At 42.3% G+C, this 24923-nt stretch overlaps 1 long non-coding RNA gene across 2 annotated transcripts in view; it reads left to right on the forward strand.

Moving 5' to 3' along the window:
• The first annotated feature begins 2152 nt into the window (after positions 1–2152).
• LOC111869792 overlaps positions 2153–24923 on the forward strand; it is a 175054-nt gene continuing 152283 nt past the window's right edge. For both annotated transcript variants that reach the window (XR_004513589.1, XR_004513590.1), the window contains exon 1: positions 2153–2350. This is a non-coding gene — a long non-coding RNA (uncharacterized LOC111869792). The remainder of the gene's footprint in view (positions 2351–24923) is intronic.

Here is a 24923-nt window from a genome sequence, read left to right on the forward strand (position 1 = left end):
TTGTCGCTTGCAGATTTACCTATACTTCTTCAACCCTGAAGATGGGGGCGATACGTTCCTCCGAAACGTCGGTTAACACCACATATACACGGTGCCAAATCCCAGAAGACTGCTTTCTTCATAGTCACCGCCGTGAAAGCCTCAAATCTTACAATCGACTCATAGATGGCGGTAAGGTCGTCAGCCCTACTCGCCGACCGCCCTTTAACCCCAAGAACATTCCAAGATTATTCCTGGTACTCATTTCTGTTAGAGGCTGAGTCGACCCCAGGGTCATAGTGCGGCTGGAAGGATTAGGTCAACTGAAAAAAATCCAATGACCTCATCGGGATTTGAACACTAGACCTTCCTGCTTGTAGCATAGTGCCTCTGCCAACTACGCTACCGCGTGCCCCCAGTGTACAGTGTACAGTTAAAAGGTGCGTTCGGCAGAAGAATTTATGTATGAAGTAATTAAGGCTACAATGAACTCTTCCTTTATAATAAACAAATATTAAATTAATATTAAACTGTTCATTGTTAGGTAACAGACTAGTGAAAAGTCAAAACTATAGGTCTATAATGAATGATAAATAATCAGTTTTAAACCCTCAATGTTCGCTGTTGCTATATACAGTAAACACAGACATTTCTTCCGCCAGTTTTCGAACGGTTTGTAACCGGAATGTTACTTTCTTCATCGCCAACCAATCTGTAACCATTGACTACATTTCTGAAAGGCCGCGCCATAGCTCAAGCGGTTAGTCGCTGGTTCCCACCGCGGCGGCCCGGGTTCTATCCCGGGTCTGGTCAAGTGGGATTTTTGGTGGACAAAGTGGCGCTGGGGCAGGTTTTCCCGAGTTTCCCTGCCAATCTTCATTCCACCAATTGCTCCAGAATCACCATCACCTATCATCTGGGGCTGGTACAATAGGCCAGAAGTGGCCGCAGTACAAGGGACTTAGTCCCATCCCACTAGCACTATAAAAAATATTTCTCAAAGAGATTTATTCCTATAATTGGCTGTAATTAATTACAATTTAATCTAGGTATATGAAATTTGAAACGAAATAAACTATAAACCTTCAAATGTATTGTAAGATTTGAGGTTTTCACGGCCGTGGCTGCATCCACCTGCTCACGTTGGTTCCTCGCTCCCGGATTTTTCTACCCTGAAGATGGAGGGAATAGTTTCCTCCGAAACGTCTCTTCACACAAGATCTACATGGCGCCACATCCCAGAAGACGACGTTCTTCAATTGGATGTATTGTATATGAAACATTTTCTGTACAAGAAAAATTACATACGGTCAAATTTTAATTACACATAACATAGAATCTGTCATTCATAAGAATAGGAATAAGAATAAAGACAGTAAGATATCTGAGGCCCTACAAATGTACGCAATAGAGAAGCAGCCTTTGGAAGTTCTACTCGCATCAGCTCCTTTATTTTGTCGCATGCTACACTCTTCACAGTGGCCACTTCGTTTTCTCTCACACCGATAATGCTATTGGTACCATGAAATTATTGATAGTAATAAGTTTTAAATGAAGTGTACGCGTACAACACGAAATCAGATTTGTGAATGGAAATCCTAGTGGTTAGAGTTCCTGGCTACAGATCCAGAGGTCCGGGTTCGATTCCCGGTGGTACCACATTTTCTGAGAAGCGGTTCGTCTGGAACGGGGTCCACTCAGCCTCGTGATGATAATTGAGGAGCTATTTCAATTAAATAGCGGCTCCGGTCTAGAAAACCGAAATTAACGGCCGTGGGGATTGGTTGCACTGACCACGTGATACACTCTATCCGCTAAAGTTGGCACTAACTTCGCCGACAAACGGCGGCCGCTCGGTCGGTATAGTTCGCTTGAGGACTAAAATCACAGAGATTGTTTTGTTTTGAATGGAAAGCGTGACTACTGTAAGCGTTCACAAATATCTCACTGAAAACAAGCGCATAAAAATGTACAAATAAGAGCAGTGCCATCTACCGGTAGAGCATCAGTAAGCAAGGTACACCAATAAACGTGAACTATATCGGATATCTATGGGAAAACGTACGTCCTTCAAATGTTAAGGTAAGGCTAAATGCTGAGTCATTGCCCTTGTCTACTGAGCCGTTCTGTTTGCTGGGTTCAGGGACCGTAGAAGAACGTCACGGCGTACATCTTGACGTCTTGCGACGTCACGTTCCCTTTCTCCTGATTTCTGACGTGCTTCCTCTTGGCCCTACTGGCTTTGTGTCTTGCCCTTCCCAGACAAGTTTCGGTTCGAGTGCGGTTGTCATGTTATTTATCGCTGTTCCCCAAATTCAAGTTTTGGACGTTTCGGGATCGGCTGAATCACGGCTGTGTCACGTGCACCAAAGTAAGTTTTCTGTGGATATTTCTTGTTCTCACGAATGGAGATGTGTTGTGTTACGCTGCATTGTGCCCTGTCTGAGGCCCGTGAAGCCTGTGTTATTTAAGGTTGACTTGTTTCCTTTACTTGAAATATTTACTATTATTTAGAAGAAGCATCAGTCTTACACGATATTGGTGTATACACACCACATAATAATTCTGTATATATTGTATTTCATGGCCGAGCCTGTATGCTCAATTTGATTATTTGCTTTTTATTACGTCAGCCTGCTATTACATACTTATTGTCTGTTTCCTTTTCCGCTTGTTATTCTTTTGTGTATTTAAGTTTAGACATACTCTTCAAGTGTGCTTTTTGTTAATAATTACTTCGTAAAAGGTAAAATTGTGCTTGTGCTTAACTAATTAAGCACTACACCATGAAGGCGTGTGGGGGAGTGAATGTATAGATCCACATTTTCTTGATCTCGGTGCTAGTTGGAGGTGAGTGGTCAGTTTTACGCCCCTGTCGTTTTAACCCCGGGGAAAGCGCCACCGGTACCCATTGGATAGGAGGCTGGGTGGACCCCAGAGTCAGTCTGGACGACGTGGAGAAGAGAAAATTCTTGACCCTACCGAGACTCGAACTTTGAATCCTCAGTCGTCCAGCCCGTAGCAGTCGCTACTCGCGCCATCCCTTTCAGTGTTAGGGCAAAGTCTAAACGTCACTCCATGAAGGTGCGCAGGAACACAGTGCCAAGTTTGTTCTTGTTCCGGACCTCGACCCAGGACGCAGCTGAGTAGCCAGCTTCACGCCCGTCCGCTTTATCTCTGGAGAAGGAGAATCCAAAACACTTTGTCCATGTCTATGCCCCTATTTTCGCTAACAAAAGAAGCGAGTGGTGCTCAGTATTATGTACGTTCCAGCCAACCATTTCCACGAAAATATATTGTTATCCTGTGTAATATTAGTAATGTCTGTGTGCCTTAGACACACTACGAGTAGCCCTGTAACTTTATATATAAATTATAATGGTGACATTTTAACAGTTGACTTTCTGAAAGTCATATAGTTAGTTGGTTGGTTTGTTTGTTTGTTTGTCGTCAAAATACCTGAGCTGTAGATGCAAGTGATCATTTAGACTACACAACATGGCTTCCAATAGCTTAGTAGGGAAATGGCGGATGTTGTGTGGTAAACAACCAACTCTGTAGTTAAGGCCTTAACGGCTCGTAACATGTTGATTTTCTTGCGATGAGTAGTTATTAAGCCCCAGCCGAACCTCCGAGTTAGAGCAGTGTTTCTTAACCGCTGGGTCGCGGCCCAGTACCGGGCCCTCGTCTTAAAGAACAAAGAATTTACCGGGCCGCGGCCTGGCAAAGGATGAGGACCGCTGAGCTAGAGGATCAGCAGTTGTCGGCTGCCCGCACCTACCTTACCTATAGAGAATTCGCTTGCTCCATACCCTACCTCAAGAAGCACCATTCTGTGGTAGTAAAAGCCCCATTTAACATTGAGGATGAGATGGGCAGGGCATATAACACGAATGGAAGATACGAATCACGTAAAGAGTTTTGGTAAGAAAACATGAATAAACGATATATCTTGAAAGATCTGGAGGAGATGGAAAGGAAATATAGACAAGCCCGTCAATCTCCTCACGCGTACCACCCTGCACGTGACAATAGATTTGTTATGCTGAATTTGTATAAGAAAACATATGAATTTTAATTTCGGAAACGTCAAGAATAGAGAGTAGGAAGGATACAAATTTAAAATTGTATAAGTTTATGGCTGTGCCACCGTCTTTATATTGAAGTGAAGCATGGAAACTGAAGGAGAGGGAATGCAATAAAATTCGAGCAGCAGAACGAAATACCTAAGGGCCCTCAATGTTTGTACCAGGATAGACCAGTGAAAAATCTAGGATGGCCGAATTAAGTTGGACATCCTACTTTTATGTAAAGATAATTACAGAACACGGAAACAAACGTTATTCGCAAAAGATGGAACAGACTCGTGTTCCACTTCAAGCCAATGAACAGAGGAACACGAAGAATTTGGAAGGAGAAATAACAACGTTAGAGGACGGAACAAGTGATTCCGATAATCAGTGAATTGATGATGATTATGACATTGATTTAAAAATGAACATAGATCATTCTTTTCCATAATGGTAATTCATTAAAGCGCACCAATCTCTCGTTCATGAGGTGCTAATAGTGGCAAACAGAGGAAACAACTTCCTTGACACCCCTGTATTTGATCTTCTGTGCTAGATACACAGATCAACGGCATTGCACTGTTTGCGATTTGTCTCAACTCCTATTGAACTCCCATCGGATATTACTGGAACTGACATGCGGCCCCCAATTCCTCTCCATTGCCGATACCGGGAAATGACCTGTTTTACGTTTTAAAGCTGCTGTGGTTATACCAGACGGTAGCTTCAGTGTTCAGTTTATTGTTTTTTTATTATTCATGGTGGACTCAGAAGACTTCATATGTCCTTAACTTAAAGCCAACCCTGAACGAATAACAGCAAGCCTGTCGGTTGGCAACAGTTTGTAAGCGTATCTTCTGCCAAGCTTTTGACATTTCTTTCCTTAATTTTTTGTTTCATTCTTAATGGGGTGAGACTGAGTCCACTTGGTACTGCAACCAGTATTGGCCTATTGTACCAGCCCCAGATGATATGTGAGGGTGATTGTGGAGCAATTGGTGCAATCAAGATTGGCAGGGGAAACCGAAGTACTCGGAGAAACCCGGCCCTAACATCACTTTGTCCACCACAAATCCCACACGATCTGACCTGGGATAGAACCAGGGCCGTAGCAGTGGGAAGCAAGCAACTGACTGACTGAGCTATGGTACCTGTTAAAATTCTTTTTTATTATTCCGATAACTTTTCAATGAAAGGATGCGAAGTCGTGGTCTTCACGTTCGTCGTGATGTGCCTGTGCAACTGCTGCTGCAAAATTTCTCATATATATACATAAAGCTATCAACACAATAAATAATTAATCAACTTATCACCACATTTGTATCAATTGAGTTTATTAACTGTGTTAATATTACGCAACATATTCTGGCTCACTTGGAACCATCATCAGGCGATACATTATTTAAAGATATAAAATATTTCATTGTAATTATAATTACTAAGGATCCATATTACAAATTATATTGTAAAATTATTTATAGAATAATGTAATTTAATTTAATTGATATTGCTATTTCCACAGGTCAATTTATTTTTATATTCCGGTTGTATTAAAATACATCGTAGTGTCAATCTTGGTAAAACTAGCACTTGCAATCATGTTGGATATGATTTTTAAGTACAATTTCTTTTTTCTCATGATTTATTTGGGTGCTAGTTCGCCAGGAAATTTTCAGTTCTTGCAAATGGTTCATTTTAAGACTGACGAGGCGTGAGATTGCTTGTAGTTATTGCAACCTATTCCCGTCTGCTTGCAGCGGTACTGCTGGATGTTTGTGCCCTCAAACGTTGACGACTGGCTCCATTGTATGGGGCAGGTGCGCGACTAATGTGGGGACAATACCACCCTCTGTTTGCTTTACCCTCGCCTGTCGAAACTCGCAACGCGATGACCATACAGACTGTAGAGGAACAGTTACCTATGTCCAGCCTTCCGCAGGATCGCGGGGCTACACTATTGACTTGGTAATTGTGTTTATTCTTTTAACAATATATTTACGACAAGGGTATTTTGTTTTCGGTTGCATACGATTGTGTTCAGGCGTCTTTCCTACAGAAGACTCTTACACTGTCCCTCTCAAAAAAAAAAATGACCAAATTATGCATATCTCTCATGTCGATACACGCGAAAGACTGTATTTGTGCAGAAGAAGCAGAAGGAAATTTCGCCTTAAATTTACTGTGACAATTATACCGACTCGAAATTGCGACGAGCATTTTCCGAAATGAGCGTATCTTCATCTGCGGTGCAACGGTACAGCCAGGGCAGGGCTATACATCCCGCGCTACACAAGTCTCATCATTAGCGCCGGGTGACGAATACTACACAAACAGCATATCTGTAAGAATTTCCACGGATCATGATGCAAGTGCTGATAACATTATGCAATTTGCACTGGCGCCGCTCTTGCCGACGCAAGTGGTAACATTCCCAGGGCCCGTTACCTGTCGGATTATCACAGGCCGGAAGTGCAAGATCAGCCTAGATTCTGGGAGACAGCCCGGAAAGAAAAAGTTCTTGTCCGCTGGGGCAATCGCTCGGCCCCGAATCCTAATCCCTTTTAATTCACCACAATCTGCCGTTATGATTCGAGTCCATCTTGTCTTTTGCTTCAGTTATAACGTCATCTTCATGAATCATCACTTGCATTTGCAGCTTCACTGACAATTATCGTGTTAGCGTGATCTGAACATTGGTGTTCTGTTAGTTACTATAGGATTCTGATGATGCTGTATAGCACAGAGAGATATTGGGTTTTCGGACTTTATCCATCGTCCTGGTTTTAAGATAAGAAAAACACGACGTTTCGGAAACTGGATCTGTTAACGTCCTCAGTTGAAGGAAAAACGCCTATTCCGTTGGGTCCCTTAGAAAGAGCTAGCCTCAGTCACTGGACCAGTGAGGACCTGAGGACGGAAACAGAACCAGTTTCCGAAACGTCGTGTTTTTCTTAGTTATCTTAAAACCAGGACGATGGATAAAGTCCAAAAACCCAATATTTCTGATTGTTGTTCTCTGGAATGTGACGCCCTGTAGTCTGGTAGAACGTTACCAACATGCCTGGGGATCCGCTGCCTGTTTTCATAGTAACCTGGACGCTACTACAGGACCGTAAATACCAGAAAACAACGATGCCGCGTGGTTACACATTTCCTTCCCTTACCAAAACTGGTTTACATACCGGAGGAAAACGCAACCCGCAGAGGCTTATTTAGAGTATTTCTAGTACCACATGCCTCTAAAAGTACATTCTGTTGCTTACATTCGTCGTGGTTTTAATTGTTTTTGCTTTGATGGTAGCTAACGGTTTATAAGTTATTACGTCTGAAAGAATAATATTGTTTTTTTTTTGTTATTATTAATGTTATAAGCGCCAGTTTCAACTCTTACAGTGTTTCTCCGTCATTTTAATTTGTTCTCATCATTACATAATACATACAAACGTCGACATTTTCGACATTTGGCACTTGTAGGGTTAAAGTAACAGTTGTGGAGTACGTACAAGTATGTTGAGTTACAGATAACTTAATCTCCTACTTGGTTTACAAAGTGTTCTTATAATGATATCACTCTCTTATCCACCCAGTGCAGAGTAGTGGCTGTGCTTTCTTTTCTTCTTTTTTCTCTCTCTCGTCGTCTTTTCTTGCACATGTACAGAACTCCTTCCTTCCTCCCTGTGTGTCCCATGCGCGGTGCTAGCTCGCCCAGAGCTCTGTTATCTGGCAGGCGATAACCACTCCAGACTTGCGGGATCCCAGAGCACAATGGCCTCTTCTGTTCGCTCCCTTGCGTCTGTTTGCTTTATACCTACCTTTATCTATAAGTATTAAATATTTTTACTCGTGGAACTATATTTTACTTTGTTACATTATTCAGAGTTTTAAGCACAATTACATCTGACAAGTATGTGAAGCACTAAAGCGGAAAATCCGCACTAAAAGATCTCGGTGAAAAGAAACCTCCATTGCAGGGCCGGCTGTCCTGTCTTTTGTGTGAGTGATATGCGATCCTGTTCGTGGTTTCCGTCACGTCAGAAAGCACAATGTTGTCGAGACACAATGTTATGAATGGAAACAGAGTAGGCCATTCTCTGCACGCTCCCTCCTTCAATCAACTTGCCATTGGACTAAGTATGGCCAGAAGGACATGGATCATTAAAAGGGCTTGTAATAAATATTTGTGCGGGTTATAATTATAGTAATAACAAGACTGACTTCTGAACTTGTAAAACAAACGATACTCTATTGACCATCTTGAGAATCTTATAGTCACTAAGCTAGTCTAAAAATTATCCGCCTTATATGGAACCCTAAGTTTCGATGCTGTTTTCACTAGACCCAGCAATTTGATCCTATTGTGAGCAAGCTGAATCCAGTACATATCATCATACACTATTTCTTTAAGATTACATTTAATATTATCCTTCTATGTAGAACTATTTCTCATAAGAGAACTTTTCTATTTATGTTTCTGAACAAAAATTTCGTTTGCATTTCTCCTAATTTACGATTTCTTGGCGGCCATGTTCCTGACATTTTTCATGACAGTAAATTACTAGGCTACCAAAACTGTGAGCAAGTCTGCACGGTGCGCATAACCTCTATCCTACTGATGTCAGCGTTGGGGTCCGAATAGCTCAATCGGTATTCGAATTAAGATACGGGCTGGACGACCACAGAATCGGGTATCGATTCCAACAGTTGTGAGGGATTTTTCTTTTCTCCATGAGGTTCATACGGGGTCTGCAACCCTTCCAGCTTCCTATACAATGGGTACCCGGGGCTGTTACCCTCGGTTTAAAGCAGCCGGAATGTGAAGATGACCACTCACCTTCATGTAGTGCCGAGGTCAAGAATGGTGGAGCTATACCTCCACTACTGTAGGTCTTAATGTGGCGGTACTGAAGTAATTAAGCCCAGGTATATTTTTGCCTTTAAACTTTTACCTGTTGATGTCCGTGTTGAAAACAGAAGACGTACAATCATCTGCAGTTCCCTGACAGAAACGTATTCCTGGGGAACCTCACAAGAAAGCGAGTGCTCGAATGACGGGGTTTGGAAGAGCTGAATGTCGTGACATTGCTCAGCTGAAGTGAACACCTTGGGCTTTCAAATAATTCTGTTAGTGGAAACGCACTGTTGGCCACGGCAGGAAGTCTGCGTTACTTACTTACTTACTCATGGAGCTGAGTCCTTCTTGAGGAGCCGCCAAATCTGCAGCTACTCAAGAATTTCCCAGCATTTTATGGAACCCGAAGGTTCATTAACGTGTTCACAAGAACCTTCCACTGGTCCCTAACCTGAGCGAGATTAATCCATTCCACGCCATCCTATCCTACCTCTCTAAGATCCACTTTAATATCGTCCACCCACCTACGCCTTGGTCTTCCCAGTGGTCTCTTTCCTTCTGGCTTCCCACCAATATCATATATGCATTCCTCTTCTCCTTCATTCGTGCTACATGCCCTGCCCACCTCATCCTTCTTGACTTGATCATTCAAATTACTGTGTTTACGCATGTATAGACCGCACATTTTTTGCCAAAAATTCAAGAGGAAAACTGGGGTGCGGCTTATATTCGAAATATTCGAAATCACACTTCATTTAAAAAAAATAACGTTGCCAAATTTCGGAATAATTTCTACTCCTGAAATAATATTCCAAGAAAATTATTTTTTCTATAATTTCTGTCTGAAAATTGTGCTGCGGCCTATAGACCCACGCGGCCTATACATACGTAAATACGGTATACTTGGAAGAGAGTACAAGTTATGAAGCTCCTCATTATGTAGTTTTCTCCAGCCTCCTCTAGCGAAAGGTAGTCTGCGGTAACTCTCATTTCTAGCCGAAACACTTGCTTCTGTTCCTGTGAGTGCACCATATTAGCCATGAAGCACGTGTTTTAGAAACTACAGATCTAGAAATCTCTAGAATTTCGTTACAGGATTTCGATGGGCAATATGAGGTCAGACCATGTTGGATACCCCTAGGCTTATGCTATTTCCAAATACGCGACTTCACTTGGCGTCCAGATTGACCACTTACATCGTTACATATTCATGACCGGAGATAAGGGAGGCTACATGAAGTACTGCAGACAACTCTGCTTTGTGAAAGCATTTCCAAGTGACTGCATCTGACACGAAACTGGACATCTGAAAACTCACGCAGAAATCATATCGACATATGAGGCCTTCCACTACACTGTTGGCACCCCTTCGGTTGCCATGGCAGTCCCGAGAAGTCTGGAGTACTTCATAAAACTGAAACTACTCGGTTGGGACTAGAAGTGGTGTTTGCTTTTTAAAGTTGTGGGCGTCGCTAAAACGCCTTGTAAAAGGGCCGAGAGCGAACAAACAAGGAGTACCTGGACAGAATGCTCTCTAAACAAAACCCGCGCCGCACCTGGCGAGAGGGCCCAAATTGGGCAGGGCGTGAGTCTGCATTGATTAGCTCCGCGGTGGTCCAGAACAGATTATTATCATCGCAAGCAGTTTACTGGTATCAGCATTAACATTAAACCGTTGTTACTGTAGACTGGTGAGCGCTTACTTGCAATAAACCGCCTTGCTTTTAGCTCGGTCTGACGAGCCTAAGATACTGTTCAACTACATTCAAACCCTGATGTCTGTGTCAAGTACCACAATCAAAATTCAGTCACAGCACAGCATGGAACACTTAAGTACATGGGTACATACATACACAAACACATACCATGTACGGACCTACATTCATAATATACTCCTGTATACTTCTATCCCGGGTCTAGTCAAGTGGGATTTGTGGTGGACAAAGTGGCGCTGGGTCAGGTTTTCTCCGAGTACTTCTGTTTCCCCTGCCAATCTTCATTCCACCAATTTCTCCACAATCACCCTCATCTATCATCTGGGGCTGGTAAAATAGGCCAGAAGTGACCGCAGTACAATGTACATGCATCCATACATACATGCTCAAGCATATACATAGATGTGTATACGTGTATATCGGTATGTACCCATCAATTTATACGAACACGTACTTACGTAAATAAATATACAAACAAACTCCGTGATTTCAGTCCGCAAGTGAACCATACCTACCGAGCGACCGCCGCTTGTCGGTGAAGTTTAGTGCCAAATATGTTGCGGATGGAGGGTGTCACGTGGTCAGCACAATCATGTATTATAAACATGTACATAAACATATGTCTGTATTGTATACATGTACATAGCGCCCGATAATGTGAAGGCTGTGAGGTTCGGTGACTGGGCCGACCCCACGTCACGGGTCGAGTCAGGGCTCCCGCTGTTTCCAGAGAGGCACCTAGCTGCAAGCGATGTTCTGTGTTCGTGATTGCACGAAAACAGTGTCAAAGTGCTTGATGGGACAGATACGAGCCCTGGGTCACGTGGCAGTCAACTGTTGCTCTGAGTCATTTCCGCCGGGGTCAACCATATGTCCACACAGCGATGCATATCAGGGCACTGGCGGCAAACTCGTTATCGCCCCGCTTGTAACGTACCAGATTACGGCCATGGTTAGCACAGCGTCCATCGTCCTGAATTTTTTTCGGAAACTGCATCTCATTTCCACACGAGGTGAGAGGGAGTTCTTTCCTCACTTGGGTCTGTTAGAAAGTGCAAACTGAGTAGTAGCCATTTCTTCCTTTCCCCTGAGGAGGGGACCGGATCCAGTTTCCGAAACTTTGGGTTTGAAAGAATAATCAAGGCGATGGTAAACGTCCAAAATAATGGTAATATTTCTTGTTGCATCCCATCATCGAGAAACAATTAGACTTGGGTAAAGCGGTAAAGTGCCGGTCACGGTAGCCGAGCGGTCTAAGGCATGTACTGTCTTCGCTCGCTTGGAAACCGGTTCGAATCCCACTCAGGGCATGGATGTTTAGTTTGTGTGTGTGGGTTTTTCTGTGTTTGTGTACAGGTAGAGACCTTGCGACGAGCTGATCACCCGCCCAAGGAGTCCTACCGAATGTGTAAGATCAAGAAAGACCGAAGTGAACGGAGAAGTTCGTGGAGGTAGGCCTAGGCCCACTGGGGCTGTAGTGCCAAGGAAGACAAAAGGTGGTAAAGTTCTCCCTGTGCTTAACTAACTAAGCACTAAGCCACGAAGGCCTATGTACAGTGGATGTATAGAGCCACATTTTCTTGATATTGGCACTAGTTGGAGTTGAGTGAACAGCTTCATGCCCCGGCCGCTTTACCCCCGGGGAAAGAGTTTCTTGTACACATTGTATAGGAAGCTGGGGTTGGGGTCTGGAGGACTTGGAGAAGAGAAAATTCTTGACCCTACCGGGACACGAATTCCCACCTGTCTGTCGCCCAGCCCATGGCCAGTTGCTATACCGACTGCGCTATTCCTGCTCCCTTAGCCTTGGGTATCTGATTTATTTTATGAATTTATTTAGTTCATCCGAACTAATGAAGGGATGGCATCTGCGTACAACCGCGACAACTTCCACATCAGCCGTTGCTATGGACCATTCTCCCTCTCCTCAAGCGGCATTACGCAAACTCTGCCACAGAAAAGCGACCACTAAAGTCTAATAATTAAAACAATACAAACTTGCACATCTGCCACAAAGCTTGCAGTTGTTCCTATAAACCTCTACATGTCATGCTATTTGAGGCTCTCAAAGCGGTGAGATACAACACCGTGTGGTCCGTTGAAAGTCAACCGACGTTTTGGAGGAACGTATGCCTCCATCTTCAGGGTCGAAAAATCCGAGGTACCAGTGTGAAAGCAGGTGGCAATTCGAGTAGCTTTCAACGGACTACACTCTGTTATATCCCGGAAGTTAATATTCTCTACATGCAGTTCAATTAAGGAACTTGAGAGTTTTAATGGTTCTGTCTCCTGGGATATAGCGTTGAAAGTCGACGACTTTTCGGAGAAACGTGTCGCTTCCACCTTCGCGGTCGAAGAATAAGCAGAAAAAGAAACCAACGTGAAAGCAAATGTCTAGCAGAGCCCGCTTCAAGCAGTTTCATAGTGTTTTATGCGTGTGATGTTATCGTTTAGCTAAGAGATCAGAGTAATTTACCGCAGACCACACATCTACGTTGTGACTTATAACAAAATTTAAGAAAATGATCGATTTTTATTTCGAGAGGAAGAACGGAAAGGAAGGGGACCTGTTTAAAACAGGCCAGATTGCCACTGAGCTGCAGAGAAGTGACATATTCGGCCTTAGTGTTGGTCTCCTCTGTCTCTCTACAATGGAAAGAGGGGCCGACACAATCCAATAAGAGTCACAGAAACGTTAGAGCGCTGACTATTGTTTCGTCCGTCAAAACTGTGTTATTTACCACCCAGTTACATTTTGTTCCGACAAAATCATCTCTCCATTCTGCACGAAGCGAAAATACTTGTTTGTTTATGTAAGGCCAGTCTTGTGAATGTTTATTTTAAACCACAAATCGTCCATTTCTTTACCTCATTTTAGTCACAAAACTGATCGAAGGAGTAAGTCAAAACACTGGGCCGCGCCATAATTAAAGCGGTAAGTCGCTGGCTTCCCAACGCGGCGGCTCGGGTTCGATCCCGTGTCGGGTCAAGTGGGATTTGTGGTGGAAAATGTGGCGCTGGGGTGGATTTTTTCCGAGTACTTCGGTTTCCCCTGCCAATCTTCATTCCACCAAATTCTCCATCATCATAATCACCCGGGGTAGGCTACAATAGGCCAATCAGTGACCGCCGTGCCGAGTGGACCCAGTTGGACGCCTAACCCCATTACTCATTGGACAGGAGTCTATGTGTGGCCCAAAGCCGGTCTGGACGTTATGGAGGAGAGAAAAGTATCTTGACCCTACTCCTCGGTCGTCCAGCGAGGCAATTCGACGAGGGTAGCTGTGGATTATAGAAATACAGTTTCCTGAACCTCAGCTAGCTTAGCTTTATCGAGTTACCAGCGTTTTGTGATATCAATTAAGCCATCAACTTGTATTTACGTATTAATTTAAATTAGCTCAAGTGGGGGTTTAAACCCTTTGCAGTTTCTTGTTTAGCCAGTTCAGTTACGAATAATTTGTAGCGTTAATTTCATTCAGATAACAGTGAAGGTTACGGATACTTTCCGTTTCCAGAAACTGGTTCATTGTTTAAGTTTGTCGTGTGATTATTCAGTTCAATTCTTGGATTATATGCACGTATTATTCGGAATTAGTAATGAAATTAATGTTTGATTTTCACTATGTGAAACAATATTTCCCAATTAAAATCTATTGCAGTTCATACAGAGAGAGAGATTTACATTAATATTCAGCTAATGTATTTTATGCGAGGCACTCCCGTTGGTCCCTATCTGACAAGATCTTTCCTAGACCACACTCATAGCGACACTTCCCGTAAAACACTTGATAAGCTCGGCAAGAAGCCAGCAGCAATTTGGGGTCAACTGGAATTTAAGCTACAAATACAGAAGTAGACAGCCCTGCACTAGGGAACAGTTTAAGAACTTTTGTTTAAGAAGGGCTTTTGCAGCAAGGATATAATGGTCCTGACAGGACAGTCTGTCGATCTTGGGCTTCTCTTATGTCCCTCAGTGAGCAGTCCTACTCAGCGACATCTTGCATTTGACTAGATAGACGGTGGTTTTTACTCTGATATACTTTGTTCTTAAGGCGCGTCCACATTACTCGTGCTCGTGCTCGCGCTCGCCAGGCTTGTGCTCGTCCGGAGACTCGTCTGACTTTTACTTGTGCTCGTAAATCTTCGTCCACACTACTTCAGTTGCTCGCCAGGCTTCGGCGCGTGAGGACCGGTATATTTACTCGTAGTGTGTATAGGCTGTAGTCGTATTTTAATTTATTGGCTATAGTTTTTAAATTAAAAATTTTAAATTTGCTTGTCTCGTGACTTAACATATCGTCCACTCGCGAACATAGCGAGTCACAGGAACACGAGCACGAGTAATGTGGACGCGCCTTTACTTGAGCCCCTGAACAACATTCAGCTACTCAGAACAGACATTGTCTAGAAAGAGAGGCTGATATATGCTTCGGAGATCGTACTGTCTCCATCTTCAGTTTCGATTAGATCCACTCTGCTTTCAGTCTTCTCGTTGCTTCCTGTTCGACCCTGAAGATGGAAGTAATACGTTTCTCTGAAACGTAGGTAAACATCTATTTGCAGACTACACGGCGCCACATCCAAGAAGAGAGGATTTTTTATAGTCACGGCCGTCAGAATATGGCAGGGATGTCCATAAGCTATTTTATTTCGGCCCATTTCGAAAGTGACAGCTTTGAAATGTGGAACTTTACCCCTAAACCATCATAACAATGAAGTTTTATTAAATGTTGAAAAAACGTTAAATATTTGAAAACAATTTTCATTAAATTGGATTAAATTAAAATAAACTTTCCTTTTTATTATGTAGAGCAGCTTGTAAACTATTATTATTTAGCAAGGGCTATCTCTATTGGCTTCACAATTCTATCTTTCAGCAGACATGCCACAATATATGTATATATATATATATATATATANAGGAAAGTGAGCTTTTCTAAATTTTGCATAAAACCCTCATTCAAAAACTGGATGCGGTTTAAATTCGAGGGCTTCTTATGGTAAAAGTGGGTATGTATAGAAGTAAAATTTCACTGAAATTTCTATTTTGTTCGCATAGTGAAACTTTAATTTTGCACATCCCCCCACCCGCAGTAACATCAAAGTCCTTCAATCTGAATTCCGTAAGGGGAACCAATGGGAATGAAATTTGAAAGAAGACACACCGTGTCCAATGAAATAAGCAAGAAATGCTGTCTGTTTCTCCTTTCTACACCCCTGTCTGTATATTTCGAAGCTTGTTGTACTAGTAAATCGATCCAATTCACTTCAGTTCAGCTATAAGAATTGTTCCTTGTGCGCACCCCTTAGAGCGGAGGGCTCGCAAACATAAGCGTCACACTCATCACCGAACGCTAGATAAACAAAATCAGTTGATGCAATTTGTGCAACTGTCATTACTACCTGATACAACAATTTCTGTCGGCTCTGAGTTGTCACTAAGCCAGATCATCTTTCCAGTTTCGAGCGTTAAGTCTCGTTCTGTTCAGAGGCTACTAGCAAGCAGCATTTTACTGTTACATTTGCAACGCTCCCTTCTGTACAGTTCTGCACAGGCGTCATATTTTAACTGCTAGAAAAAGTAATGGACTCAAATAATTTTCAAAATTCCCTTAACTATTCATACAAATTTGATTATACGTTTACATAAAACTCTTAGAATCAGTTTCATTAAATTTACGGAATCATGTGAATCATTTTCATTGAATCAAAAAAGAACGATTATTGATCGCAGGATTATATATAGGTGTGCCAGGGGTTGTTTCTGTATTTTGAAGGAATGTCATTTGTATAACAAGTTCCTTAACCCTAAAAGACGAACCTCATTGTTTTCTTTGAATAATACTTTATTCAGTAATACTTCCCTGCAACTGCACATTGCTATATAGGAATTTCACCCAGGGTTCTCGTGAGTCACGTCACCTGTACCGTTCGCTACGAGAGCCTAATAACACAGGAAATGAGCTCTACGTCCTCATAAATATCTCAAGTTGCCGTATGTTGTGCGTAACAGCGGAAATGAATTGTATCATGAGAATTGCTCTGTGATTTATTGCTTGTTACGACTTTATGTGACGTTACTAAGGGCTTGAACACACACAGCGACATCGGTCGTACGACGTCCGTACGGTTCATGTCACATCAAGTAGTAGAATATAAAGTGTAGTCTTAACTTTCATACGTGACGACATGCGACATCTACCGTACGACAGTCGGAGAGCAAAGAAATGAATTTGGTCGCTCTAGTGTGAAAAGGAAGTCGTACGCCAAAAAAAATTGTACGACATTTTTCCGTACGACCGATGTCGCTGTGTGTGTTCCTAGCTTTACTCGATAGTATATTGCTGGTTGCTGTGGGGGTGGATGCAATACAGACACACATTGCTTAGCCAAGAAATTTTCTATTCTCAACTATTACGACGTTTATTACGTGGGAACTTAGTCTTAAGATGCCTCCACATTACTCGTGTTCGTCCTCGCTAGGCTTGTGCTCGTCGAAGACTCGTCTGGCTCTTACTTGTGCTCGTAAATCTTCGTCCACATTACTTCAGTTGCTCGTCAGGCTTCGGCGCGTGAGGATCCGTATATTTACTCGTAGTGTGTATAGGCTGTAGTCGTATTTTATTTTATTGGCTATAGTTTTTAAATTAAAATTTAAAATTTGCTTGTCTCGTGACTTGTCATATCGTCCACGTTACTCGCGAGCATAGCGAGTAATGTGGACGCGCCTTTAGAGTTCATTAAGTGAAAACGAAACGCGTGGAGAGAAGGGACATGGCCGTGCAAGCGGCACATCACTGAAGGTTTGAAAAGTTCATGGATTTATGGAGCTCTTTACAGTAGTGGACAGACACGGCATGAGCTAGGAAATTAAAATCAGTCTATTTCTTGCTGATAAATATTACCTTATTTAAAAAAAATTGTTCATTTCACAGCGTTTGAAATTGGAAAGTAAATTTAAGCTTCATGAAACCTTAGAAATATGGTGCAGAAAGCTAACCCTTACATAGGATAGCAATTTGTGAGGTGTTGGAGTTGTGAGAAATGGAAGCTGAGGCGCTGAACAGTTCGAGATACCAGAAGAAGGGGAACGTCCGCCGTTGGAAGCCGCTACCAGACAACGACTGAGGTGCCCGAAGTATGTGCTGTAGTGAACTGCAAATGATGTGAATTAGTGAAATTTTGTAATTACTTATAGTTACACATCTGTAAGATTTCAATAAAATCAATTAGCAATCCAAACCCCGTCTATAGTCACTAAATCATTCTGCTATCTCCTTTTCAAGATTATGTTTGGGCTGATATCCTGTAATTCTAACAGCACGAATCACGAGTTCACTATGAGATGAAGCAGCTTCTGTTCATTGATGGAACTTTTCCCCCCCAAAATGATGAGCAGGGTCCTCACCACTTTGAGTGACATGAGAGCGAGGGCCGTTGCCTGTGATAGATTGTCCGGCTGGAATTTGAATGAATTCAGACCGTTGAATTTATCTCTGCGGCACGGACAGAAGCCTGTTTTTCTCAGACATTCAGTTACAGCATCTCGTGTCTTTGCTAATTTTAAATAGACATTGCCCATTGATTCTGTTGATTACTAGGCTGTCCTAACTCTGCCTTCTTGTTGTTCCGAGCAATTGTCCTCCTTGGCATGATATGCTGTAGAGAGACCATCAAGCAACATGAGGACCCATCGCATTGTGTTTATTGCACGTATAGGGGATGCACTAGAGCGTACATTCTCAACTTCTCCACAGTTTTATACTTAAATATCTGCCTTCCTGCACTAACAATTCACAGATTCGTCAAAATTTATACTTGTATTCGCATTCGGAGAGTCACAAGCGGATACACGTATAAATTGTGACGAATCTCTGAATTCTTAACGAGTGTTGCGAGCCGACCACAGTGGCTGCGCGGTCTAAGGCATGAACCGTCTTCGCTCGCTCAAAAGCTGGGATCATTGGTTCGATTTCCACTCAAGGCATAGAGATCTGTGTGCGTTTATTCTGTGTTTGTGTTGTCCTGTGTGTACGTAGCGGCCTTGCGACTGGCTGATCACTCGTCCAAGGAGACCTACCATCTGAGTAAGAAAGATTACGAAACAGAAGAAGAGGCCAGGACCCAACTAAGGGCTGTAGAACCATTGACGAATGAATTAATCCGCTTGTGGTGAGGCACGGTAAAGTTACTTGAGGGATTGGGATCTAGTAACTTTGTAATTTTCTTAGGTGAATCTAAGAACAATGGAATAAAAATGCCTGAAATTTCTATGCACCTAAATCTGGCATCAAATCTCTTGTAACAGTTCGTCATACGAGTTCTCAGTTTTCCTTTCATAGCTCAAGTTCTGGCCGATTTATGTTAGGTGAAGCTCTCTGTCCCTAAATAGAAAATTGGGTTAAATTCTTTAAAAAATTTTCCGATATAAATGGGAAGATTTTCAGTAGTAAATTCGTTTATTCGAGCAGCAGACAGCTGTTTCGGATTCGTGAAAGTAACCTCAGTGTGATTCCTTATTGTGTTTCCGGAGTCTCCTTACTGTCTTTCATTTTCCACAGAAAGTGTGAGTGACGATTGTTCTGTCTTTCAGCTGGAAAGACATTCGTTTGATGTTTCGCGTTAATTCCAAAATGTTCTTATCCATCATTAAATGGTACTTACTTACTTACTCATGGAACTGAGCCCTTCTGGAGGAGCCGCCAATTCTGCAGCTACTCAAGGATTTTCCAGCATTTTATGGAACCCGAAAGTTCATTACAGTGTTCATAAGAGCCCTCCACTGGTCCCTATCCTGAGCCAGATGTATCCAATCCATACCATCCCATCTCTCTAAGATCCATTCTAATATTGTCCACCCACCTACGCCTTGGTCTTCCCTGTGGTCTCTTTCCTTCTGGCTTTCCCACCAATAACCTGTACGCATTCCTCGTCTCCCCCATTCGTGCTACATCAGTAAATGGTAGCCAGCGAAATATAATTATTGTAATAAGGCACCAAAGAGTAGTCGGTTCCGTGACTTCACAGAATCCATCTACTTTCAGGTCTAAATGACGAAACTTGTACGTGTATAAATCGGAACATATTATAGTCGCCTGCATCTGCTCGACAAGCTGACTCCTCGCATTCGGAAGGTTCCGTATTCAAATACCAGTCTAGGTGCCGGCTCTTCTACCTGTGGTTTCCGTTGCCTTCTTCAGGTTGTCCACTCAAACGTCGCGCTAATGCCTGAAATTAGAACACGCCCACTGTCTTTATGTTCATTATACGCAATTCGTCTCATCTTCAGACGCTATAAAATCTGAGCTTCAGGACTCGTATTTAAGTAACCAATAAATAAATACATTTCTACGCAGTTTTTGCAGATCTGCTACACTTGAATTACTATACTCACCTCTTTAATTCATTATATTAAACATAATGTATCATCAGATTTCTTCATCTCCAAAATCTCAACCTACGATTTCTGCTTGACACAATTCTGAGTTTTTACATTTCAAAGTCGAGGGTATGCCCTGTAGTTTCTCAGCTTCCCTGTTCAGTGTCATCGACCCTGTGTCCAGAGTTGATTTCTCCAATGAGGATGGCTTGGCAGTGCCTTGATGCTTCTCTTTTGCCAATGATACAAACTGAATTCAAGTAAGTCAACAAGTTTCTCAGTTAGGAAATTTTGCATTGCAGCTGATGTGGGAGAGTAAGGCGAAGATGAGTAGAATTGGGGCCTTTATATGCCACCCCTCCAAATCATTCCTTGTTTGAAACGCATTTACGTGTTCAGTGTACCTTGAGGAGGCAACCCTACAGATGGAGCGCCCTGTGTGTTCTAAGATATTTTCGGTAGCTCTATCGCTTTGGTTCCCATCGTGCGACGAAAATTAAATTAAATCTGAAAACGTAGTCTTCTGGGATGTGGCGCTCACGCTGGTTCTTCGCTCGTGGATATTTCTACCCTGAAGATGGAGGCGATACGTTCTTCCGAAACGTCGGTTCACACAAGATCTACAAGGCGCCACATCCTATAAGACATGATTCTTCATAGTCACCGCCGTGAAAACCTGAAATGTTACGAATCTTGACATAGTTCACCAATTTTAAAACGAATCGACTCTCCAGGTACCGCATTCCTCCACAAGAAGAAAACGCGACTACACAGACACACACACACACACGCAAACACTCACACAGTCACTCTCTCACTCTCTTACTCTCACTCTCAGTCTCAATGTCTATATATATATTTATCATGACATGACATAGTACACAAATCATGTAAAATGGTGATGCTTACATATTATTATATAATACGTACGAGTATACAAAATATGATTCTTGTTAAATATTTGACATTTTTGGAAAAATTGAAAAAAATATTGAGATAAATATAAACAATTAATTTCGAAGACCTTCTTTAAGGTAAGCATCCTCTTGAATTATTACAAATTCGCCTGATGATGACCTCGTAAAGGTAGAAATATGTAGCGAAGCACCTTTGCCCAATAAACGCAAGTGACATATCTATTTGTTTTGTTTATGATTGTTATTGTTGTGTAAACGGCCCTATTAACGATATCAAAGACCTCTCGTCGGTCTTGGTTCTTATCTCGTTACGGATGAGCAGGCCACTGCATCTGTGAGCCCTGTAGATAGACCAATGTATGACTGCAAGTTGTGTGATTCTAAATTTGCAAAAATGCACTAACTGTTTTAAGTTTGTTTTCTAGTAAGTCCATACGATAAAATGCTCCTCCGGTGAAAAAGCGCTTGTAACCAACACCTCCAACGAGACGCTAGACATGCAAATCTCTTCCTCCAAGCCAGTCTACAAGCCTACTGATTTAGAAACACGGTAACTTTGACATAGTCATTTCAGTAGGATGCTCGCGTCTGAGGAAGCACACGTCTGGAGCGCCTGCTCCGCAGAGCTGTACTCAGCCAGAAAAACGTAACTTTGCCATCGTAGCTCCGCAAAGTAAACCACGAAGAAACAAATCTGAGAAATGGAGGACTACTTCCACGAATTCTTACCCTCAGCACTAGATAGGACCAGGCCGCATTAACCCAGTTGGATAGAAGGTTGAGTGGAACGTAGAGTAGGTTTGTAAGTAGTGGAAGAGAGAAAAATCCCTGAGATTACCTGAAATATAAATTTGATCGTCCAGTCTCTAGCCAGTAGTCACTATACTGACTGAGCTATATCGGGTCCCACTGAGCTACTCAAACACAACAGAACTTTCAGCGACGTGAAGGAAAGATGGTCAAGACACTCCACGTCAGAACAAAGCTCAGTTATCTTGGAGGTAGGCTCGAACAAGTAGGAACGTGGAAGGGCCCTACTGACCTTCCCTCCTCCTGCACCTGCTGTGGAGGATATGACGCCACCTGATTCAAGATACCGTAGCAGCAGAAGTATAATTTATATACTTGCAGAGAAGCTACTCCGCAATATGTGTAACAAACTGGATTTATGTAGGCTAAGAATATTTCATTTAGTCCGTTTTTAAATTACTTTGCTATTTTGAAAGAAAATTAAGCTTCTGAGAAAATCTTCTTGCTTTCTTCCATGCAACGGATCGGTAAAATCGTTCCCACGGAAACGAATACACACGTAACAAAAGAATAACTGCTGGACGCGGTGTTTTCTATGCGGTCTGTGTCCGATCAAATACTGAATATGTAATGAAAGGTGAAAGGCGATTAGTTCTTCCCAGAACTTCTTTTTAATTTGTTAATTGAGATCTTGAAAGTCGCTTATAATTTACAAGATGAGTCTACTAAGCAATTAAAACACAAATTAACTACAAACATTCTTTTTCTGTACAATGTCCATTGTCCTTTTTTTATTTAAAAACATGAAGTTTCGGAAACTGGATTCTGTCTCCCTTATCAGGTATAACCTACTCAGTCGAGCCCAGTCGATACATCTTGTCTCCTGAAATAGGGACTAGCTCTATCGATTGGGCCCAACTGAGTAGCATTTACCTGAAGACGGAGGCAGAATCTAGTCTCAGAAACGTTACGTTTTTAAATAAAAAAAGACATTGTTTTAGAGAAAAACAGGACGATGGATAATGTTTTTATTAATGTACCATCGTCACAAGCTTTCAGATCTTATTTACAAATTAGCTAGTCTACAATACCTCGACGTTTATCTGCCTCGCAGATTTGACCGAGCATTAGCAGGCGCTCTGCACCGCCTGGGGACGTAGTGCCTGATGCAGACCCCTACCCTCTGGGTGCAAAAATAATTATTGTATAATATCACGGCAGTGGTAACGGAGAGCAGAGTATCAATTGCTCTCACTCAATTTACCATCTGCAATCCCCACGGGGCTGCTCGCCCCCCACCCCCCAACAAACTAGCATTGTCAGAGCCTGTTCACCCCTGGGAATGTCTGCTCAGCAGCCCATGAAATTTGGCCAGTACGAGCGTTTCGTATTCGTCACGGCCCTGTCGAATGTTTGCTCGGAATTTTCGCATATAAAACAAGCGTAGACTCCTCGTGGATTAGTCAACACAATACAGGCTGACAGACCTGACATCAATTTACTAAATTACTAATTCCGAGTAACTGGTATATGTTCTTCATATCAGAGTGAAACGGAGAACGCTTTTCCGAAGACTGAGGCAGATTCTTTTAATCTGATGGCGTTTGACTTATTTGAGTTTCAGTATCAGTTTAAGTTACTGGTCCCCAAATATGTGAAGAAAACACTATTGTCTTACTGCATTTCTGACTAACTAACTGAATGATCAACTATCTCCCTCTCAGATAACAGAAGTCGAAGGTTTAACATCGCTACTATTTATGTTCATAATTGGCTGCTTACATTCTTTTCTAGAACTAATAACCGATCTGCAATCTTAAAGGAAAAGATAAAACTATCCATGTAACAGACTGTGGAGGCACATAGGACTGTGAGACGTCGAGGCTCCCACATTTTCTATACAATCGGCTCACAGATGGCGCGTGTCTCATACATTCGTTCCGATGTCCAGGTTGGAAAATAAGATTCAGCACCTAAATTTTGTAATTAGTTTTGTCTATGGTTCCGACCGCCCTTAACTTCCAGATTTCATGATGTCAGGTATCGTGAACGGCACTGTTATTTCAACAGATCTTGACGCAGGACATTGTTTCCATATGAGGATAAGTCGCCTGCGGATACTATCACAGCAATCCCGCAGCGCCGCCATGGTTGTCGAGGTAAAGAGCTTACGGTAAATTGGGGGTCCGAAAACTGTGGTGTGTGCGTGTACATATGGACTGCTTAGACTGTGTTGCTTATGTCATTAAACAAGAAAATATTATCGGGGATTACTGGATTTTTGGATTTGTCCATCATCCGGTATTCTAAAGAAGCCAGCGTTTCAGAAGCTGGATATGTTTCCGTCCTCAAGTGAGGGTGTGAGGATCACCCACTGTACTGGCTCCGTTACAAAGAGCGAACCTCGTCCAGTGACTTAGGTTATTTCCTTCAGACTGACCCAACAGAGTGTCTCCTCTTCTGAAGATGGAAACAGATATAATTTCCAAAATTTGTGATCTTAAAATACCGGATGATAGATAAAGCCCGAAAGACCTGTAACCCTGAGTGTTATGGGCCATCCTCAGAATTGTTTCGAGAAGAAAATTGCACCCTCTTCGTGCAATAATAAGTTTAAAATTATAGAAAAGTAAAACATGAAGCGTCAGAGAAGTACTCCTTGAAGGACAACCGGAAACTAGGAAGCTGATTTTGGATGACATCACAGCCCTGCTTCCAGCAAATATGGATAATATTGTGGGTGAACCGCCGATTCATTCCGTTTGTACCCAAATAAAAATTGCAGATAAATAAAAACAAATACCCCTGTTGGCAAAACTGGATTATTACCATTATCTTCATATTTTCCAGTATTAGCCTTATTGAAACCTGCTACATACTTGTATATATAAAAAACAAATTCTCAGCTAATTTCAGAGGTCTTGCCAGACATTCTTTTTATTTTTGATCCTTTTCTGTAGCTGTCAGAGCCCATCCTGTGAATGCGTAAGATAAGGCCTGCAGTGGGTCCCATATTTATTTATGCATAATTTATTTAACGACGCTGCCAATATCGCAGGTAGTATAACACCGATTGTTAGGATAATCAATAAATATGATTGTGGAAAATATTCGCAAGGAATCTGCCGTGACCTATTTCAACATACTGTCCCGGTGATCACCTAATGAGGCTGTAGAGAACCATGTCACAACATGAAGAGTGGTACAAATCCATGTGATGGTGTGTTAAAGTGTAACCAGGAATGCATACGTGTGTGACTT

Source organism: Cryptotermes secundus, unplaced genomic scaffold (genome assembly GCF_002891405.2).
Source record: "Cryptotermes secundus unplaced genomic scaffold, Csec_1.0 scaffold123, whole genome shotgun sequence".
NCBI lineage: Eukaryota > Metazoa > Arthropoda > Insecta > Blattodea > Kalotermitidae > Cryptotermes > Cryptotermes secundus.